Raw genomic sequence first — 7539 nt, 5'->3', positions numbered from 1 at the left:
TAACCTAACCTAACCTACCCTATTGATAAAGATATTTAAATAATGTTTTATATAACTTTCTCAATACTTTTATGTATTTTTCCATTAGTTTTACCTTTGAATATTGTTTAAGAATGACTATATAAATATCTACATGCCTAAAAATGTATAAAAATTGGCATATTTATTAACTTTGAACCCCCCATAACTTTTTATGGGGGTGAGACCGCCACGAACTTTTTATGGTACAATGGTGGGGGAGACCTCCTCCTTCGATCCTCCCCATCTCCACCCCCGAAGGGGGTGGGGGCCATCATCTAGACCTTTACCCTAAATTTATTTCTCTTACAACATTAAATATTTCTTGAATGTAGATTTCAACTTCTTATCTTTTGCATGCTTTTGTTTCCTTTCTACCTCTATTCTATTGTTCCAAATCACCTTTACCTAGAAATACAATTTCAACCGTTCTTGTATGCACCCCTTACTTATAGCTGGTTTTCCCTTGATTTTTTTTTCTATGGTTTCTTTGGATCACTTAGGCAAATGCTCGGGCAATAATATTCCACAGATAATCATTCATTCTCTTCTGTCTGCATTTGTCCGTCTCATCTTTCTCACCCGAACTACCAGCCACCAATTCCCACGATTCCGGAAAGGAGGCTGAAGAGGTTCTTCCACCCTACCTTCCGACGTAGTCCGGAGGCTGCCCGCTCACCAGCATTAGTGGCTGGTGGGAATGAAACACCCAAAAGTTTCCTATTAAGTCATTCATTTGTATTCTCTACTTTCGACAGACTGGCAGTCTCGCCCAGATTGTTTCTAAATTTAGTAAATTCTCTTTTCATGTTCTACATTGTTATTTCTATTGCTGGATTTCTTTGCGTGTCTTGTCTATTGTATTGTATTTCTTCATCCGTTTGTTTCAGGTTGTGTTTTGTTGATAAGTAAATAAATTTTGTTAATCGTTTAAATAGTGTTTTATTCTTATTTTTTATTAATAATTATTCAAAAGACACTAAAGTTAAACTACACAGTAATGACCTAAAGCGTGCACAAAACTTTATTGTATGTAAAACATACGGAATCGTTCATAATCTGATAAATAATAAACAAAAAACAATGAGTTTTAATAATTACAAGCTTCATCATACGGTAATATTTTACGGCTTCATTAACGCCTTCTGTTTTGGATAACAACTCCGATGTTCGTCATTTTTCATACATATATTACTATTTTGGTACCACCGAAAGGTTACTGGATCAAAATAAACAAGCATACGTGACATCCACAACCTGTTTGATTCCATATTGAGATTCAAAAGAAAGTCATGGACGGTTAGTACATCAGAATGGTAAACAGAAACAAGCCCGAACCGGTCGAAGTTCAGTATTACTTGTTACTTACCATACCGTAATCCGTAATTTATGCGTTTTCACAACCATGTACACAACAATTTTAATATAGAAATCTCTAATGAATAACAAACAATTCTGGGATTGTTTTTATCAAAAGGGAAACAAGAAAAACGGTTACTGGAAAATACTAATAATGTTAGAATCGCATAAGTTCATGATTCCGTGACAAATATCCATAATTTCATCGGTTAGGTGCTGGGTTGACATCAACGTATGGTCTCCAAACTGGTGCATGAGCATGAAAGCATGAGATTCGTGCGCCTTATACAAGTTTCCATAAAACTTTCGTGATAAAACTCAAAATTAAATTAACTGCGAGAAAAAAGAAGAAGGTCAGTACCGTAAGGTACGAAATGTAAATTGAAAGGAGAATATCAAAATTATACTCAGTGTTTGCTTCTTTTGAATATTCTATTTAACGTCGATAGGCTGGCGGCTGGTATCCCATTTGTTTTTATTTGTGTTTTGGCTAGGGTGACAAAAGACCAAGGAAGGAACCAAATAAGAACATGAAGGTGACAGATTATGTGTATATGGTGCGGGGGCAGAGGCGAGCAATGCGTTGCGTTGCATGTGCATTTATTATGCCTAGATAATTTGGGTAGTAAATTATTGGTTTATTAACGTGTTCACATATTTAATGTAGATACGTATATATTTATATTGTGTACTGTTCTCGAGAAATATTTTTGTTAACACATTATTATGGCCATGGTGTTTAATAAGCTCCTGTAGTTGAGGCCACGGATCTGCTAATCCCAGTATTGTCAGGAGAGACGCAGATATCTCCGGTGATGCCTATAGTACGTACTTGCTTGGTGTGAGCTGGGTTCTATAACGGCACGGGGTTTAGGTTCGTCCTACCCTGTTAGTCTCCAAAATGTGTGTATCAAGTCTGGAGGCGCGGGAGTGCAAACTCATTATTTAGTATTATAATTTCAATACCAAACTATACTCCGTTTACTTTCTGTAGCGATGTGACCGGCGCAAAGTAGAAATGAACAATACTAGGCCAGAAAAGGAAGGAGACAACTCTCGGCCAAATTCTTAACCGGTGAGGAGCGTATAATCCGTACAGTACTGCATGGAAAAATTGACCATTTTATCCACTACAATTGCATTGCTCAAATGTGCTGTTATTGGTACCATTTACTACTGAAAATATCAACGAGATGTTTATTTATATTTGAAGTCATATTAAAGGCTTTAACGCTTGTTTTCGACCCGCACTACTATTCATGATTGAACAAAACTTTCGGCAGGTACTGTATGAAAAAGTATATATGTTTAATGAACAAGAATCGAGAGTATAATGAGCTTTTTTCTCCCTACCTACGATTTTGCCAGCGCGCATCCAAGACATTGGTAGGGGCTCATCGCTAGAGAAAGTAAATGAAGTATACTTAACATTATCATCATAAGGTTGTCCATCCTAAGACCGTTTGGACACGCACCTCCACTCTTGCATATCCTGAGCTAGTCTTCGCATTTCCCTAAAACTAGAACATCCCACATCCTTAACCATTTATGAACAGTAACCTAATCTATGTGTACCTCTACTCCTCTTTCTGCCTCTAATATGTCTCTGACTAGCCCTTCATGCCTAAGAAGGCATCTTACTAACCTATCTCGCCTATTTTTTATTTACTTCCATAGAAATCTTCTGTTCTCCTATTCTTTTTAATACCTCTTCATTTCTAACCTTTTCTATCTACGGTATACTCCTCATTAAACGCTTCTAACCATTCCTTTTGCCCCGCTCACCGTCCCTGTTTCGCACCCGTAAAGCACCGCACTCCAGACATACACCTTTAACAATCTTTTTCGATTTCTAAATTAACCGTTCGCAAGCACAGAAGCGACTTTTTTTTTTGAAAGCGAAAGATTCCGCGCTATCCTCTGCTTTATATCTTTACTGCTCCTTCCATCCTGAGTTATCTGACTTCTTAGATACCGAAAATCAGACACTTCTTCTAATTTTTCGTCTCCTATCTTTACATTCGCTCTTTAGGCTAGGTTAGGTTATGATGGGTGAAAGTTCTCCCCCTTCTCCTTGATGAGACTCTTACTCTACCATCTCATTAGGTGAAGCTCCATATCCAGTATTTATTGTTACGATCAGTGACTGACAAACTAGCAAAAGTTATCTAGCTATAATCTATCTTTTACAAAAAAATATTTAAAACACCTTTCTCCCGATGGTACTTTTACCAATTTTATCGCTTGTCTATTCTCCAGCTGTCCAGCGAAGAACAACTGGAGAAACTCCAAGATGACACTACACATAGCGGATCTCAGAATTGAAATAACGTAGAAAAACACTGAAGGGGTTAGAATTTGTCACTAATTTGTCTTTAAAGTATGTGTACTGCCATTCTACCACTTTGACGGCTCTCCAGTCGTTTTTCGCTGGACAGCTAGAGAGACTGGTGACAAAATGAGTAAAAGTACCATCCTTCAACAACAAATTATAGCCCTTACAGTATTTCCTTACGCTATTTCTGTTTCGAAATACGTCATGTAATTGACATAGTCCGCAATAAAACTGTCGCATTTACTTTTTTATTTCAACTTATTAACTAGGCTGGAGTAGTTGCTGTCAGAACGTTTACTTTTAGTCACGACATACGATGCAGGGAAAATTGTAAGCATAGAAAAGAGGTGCCAGGTAGGAATTGCAGCGGACACCAAAAAAGAAAAAGGAATAACATTACACCAATTGATGTGCAACAAAAAGAGATGCAGACAGGCAGAATTTGAGCATGTTGCTAGCATCGGACTTTAAACAAAGTTCAACATTTTCAGGAATTTAGGAAAGCTTTTTTAATGATATAATTCCAACCAGGCAGTTTATAAAGCCGATCCTGATCTTTAGCATACCTAAGCAACCGCTGCACCGCATACTATTGTAGCGAGCACGAGTGTGTTTGTGTGCGATCGGGCACGCGTGTGGGTGAACGACTTATCGATTCGCCGACTAGCCGCGGGCACCTTTCTTCATGTGCGCCGTATTTGTAAATGTGTGTGTCGTACCTGCTTTCTGGGAAAGCAGTTAAACAGTTCAAAGAAAAAATAAACTATCCGAATGTTTCCAGAAGGTTCCAGAAAGTAAACAAAAGAGTATTTAAAGGAAGAGACGATCGCCGAGATAAGGAGAAATAAATTGACCGTTGCAGAAGTCAATTCAGAAATAAATTGACAGTGATAGCAGTGAAATACATAGAATAATTCATAACCTAAGTTTAGTAATAATTTAATACGGTTTTTAAGTTAACCCACGAACATTACACTATTATTCGGTTATCTCTTTTCGCTTTGTCTGCACTACTCATGAATTACTCAACTTAACAATAGCATGTTCAAAACGCTGCAAATGACTACAGGCTCAAATGTAAACAAGAAAGATGTCTAATAAATAATTTATTGATCGTCCCAACTATACCATCTATCTTTCAGTGATAAAATCCAGCCCTTGCAAGTAAACACACCATTTCTATTTCGAATTACGATATATGTAATTGATCAGGACACTCTCGATTTTAATCCTATAACTTCGTAAATCATACAAAGTGTACATTGGTCTTACAGCAAAGAAGTTTAAAATGCCATCAAATTAACTGTTTATTAGAAGACAGATTATATGTAGTACAAGATAAGCTTAATTAAATATGGTCTTCAAATTGCTGCTGCATTCTTTCTGGAATTGTTTTTATTTTCAAAACAGTTGTAAACAACGCGTTAATAAGTAAATAATTAACTTCAAAACAAATTGCGAAATTGTTTACAGGAAATTTTTCGTAATAAACTCCATGAATTTGCAAGTGTAGCAATTTGCAAAATTGTGACACATTAGCAGCTATACATGTCGAATAAAAACTGTTTTATCACAAAACGGTGCTAATACCGTTAACTTGCAAACAAGATAAAGTTTAATAACTTTCCTACGTTTGTGATATGACTTGCAAAAAAAAGCCACAATAATCACCAAAGTAAAAAATAATACAACAAAAACAATTACAATCGAATATTAGAGGCATTGCACTACTTTACACTTTCTTTTTTGTATAGGTGAACTTAAAAAGAACTTTTAACAAACTTTTAGTGCACAAAGACAACATAACTATTAATAAAGTAATTGATGATGTTTACAGTAAATTGAAAATAGCATACAAGGCTTTATCTTTGAATAACCAGGTAAACATCTATGTAAATACAAGAATATACCTAGCTACACTAATAGTTGAGTTGAGACCCAAACATAGGAATATTTTATTACAAGCGACAGCTACTTTTCAAAAATACGATGTGGTACAGAAAAATTCGTATGAATATCTCATATAAATTATAAAGTAATTAAGTCCAATAAATGCAGTTTTAAGCTCTTGGGGGTTGTTACGAGCTTTATTCAAAAGATTTTGAGAGTTCAATTAGTTTAGAACAGTTTTTAGAAATGTAGGTGATATTTTCAAATAGAAAATATAATGTACACGTTCACTAAATTACACTGTTGCTGGTGCGATATTAAATTTAAGAACAATACAACGTGTAATTATGCAACACGCTACTGAAGTGAAACTTCGTCAAACACACAAACATACCGGGATAGGGGTTAAGGAATTGGTTTAATGGTATTATTTATACACTATGCTTCGCACGGGTGCAATGCTGATAGTAAATCTACTATAGAATGTCTTTATATTCAACAATCACAGCTCATTAGACAGTACAAACCGGCCGGTACCGCCGCAACCGCTACGTCCCTGCATTTTAATTCATTCGTTTAAATTACATGCTGTAAAGAGCCATATGATGAGCCATAAATGCACAATGTATTTAAAAATACTTAATTGGATAAGGATTAATGCTATATTGCTTAAAATCGCTTCGTAAATAAGCCATTATTTCTCCTAAAAAGTAGAGGATAAAAAATGGTTATTGTGGGTTATCCCTAAGAGATAGACATACACTATCGCGGACTTGTTTGTAGACCTTTTTAAGGTGTACAATACTGTAGTACATTATTTTGATCTATCTCGTAGGGTTCGTCCAACGTTTGCAATGTAGGAGGGGTAGAGGTAGACCTAGATTAGATTACTCTTCGCAAATAGTTAAGGATGTGGCTTGTTCTAGTTTTAGGGAAATGCGAAGTTTAGCTAAGGATAGGAAAGAGTGGAGGTACGTGTCCAACCAGTCTTAGGACTGATGACCTTATGATGATGATGACGTAGTTTTAAAGATCTAAGCATACATAGGGACAGACAGCAGGGGAAATGCGTTGCATGATTTCGTTACATAGCAACTCGCATGAAACGAACTTACCTTACCGTGCGTAAAGAAGTTTCACTTCAAAAAAGATTCCGATAGAATAATGGATCATTTTTATGTTCTGTGGACATTTTGTATTACCTAGATTATGCCTGGTAATAGCGGATAAACTTTCAACATAGTGTGAAAGACCCCAAAACACTTTCAAAAAATTGAATGTCAACAAAAGCATACATACAAAAAATTAAGTCAAATTAGGTATAATCAACTATCATGATTGTCGATTATGTCGATAACAGAAAGTTAAGATCTGAGCAAATCCAAACAAGAGGAATTACGTTGTTTGATACTGAATTTATAACTTAACAAGCTTTAAATTCAACATGAAAGAACATGTTAGTGATTAGCAAAATGCAAGACCAAGACCAAGACTGTTTCTACATTAGCAATAACAAGACCAAAACCAAATGAACAAGACCATGACTAAAACCAAGACCAAATATGCAAGACCCAGGCCAAATACGTAAAAATAAACAAAAAATTATTACTTCCAGTGGATTTATGAGTTAAACTATTTAAAGCAAATTTAATATATTTTTTCGTTTCGTTTTCACAGGTTTACTGCAAATTACGATTTGGTTTTTACACAGACCGCATATAGAGGCAATGATGCCCAGCCATGTGGAGAGCAGAGGCAAGAAAACAACAGCTGAGCACAGCACACGCCGCCGAGAATCTAGCGGACTCCCCGCTCTCCACGCGGCTGCGCATTATATCCATCTAATACAGCCGTTGCCCTCTCACCGCCGCCGCCAGCCTTTTTCTCCTTCCGCCGCTGCCGCCTCTCACCACGCGATATAAAGTCTACCCCCTCCA

The 7539-nt window shown here is 36.4% G+C and overlaps 1 protein-coding gene across 4 annotated transcripts in view; it reads right to left on the bottom strand.

The window, feature by feature from the left end:
• Positions 1–7539, bottom strand: part of LOC108738318 (carnitine O-palmitoyltransferase 1, liver isoform) — a 58774-nt gene that overhangs the window by 32646 nt on the left and 18589 nt on the right. The window lies entirely within an intron of this gene.

The sequence above is a fragment of the Agrilus planipennis genome, unplaced genomic scaffold (assembly GCF_000699045.2).
Source record: "Agrilus planipennis isolate EAB-ADULT unplaced genomic scaffold, Apla_2.0 scaffold190, whole genome shotgun sequence".
In the NCBI taxonomy this organism is placed as follows: domain Eukaryota; kingdom Metazoa; phylum Arthropoda; class Insecta; order Coleoptera; family Buprestidae; genus Agrilus; species Agrilus planipennis.
The sequence above is the reverse complement of the archived record's forward strand: the minus strand, read 5'-3'. Positions and strand labels throughout refer to the sequence as shown.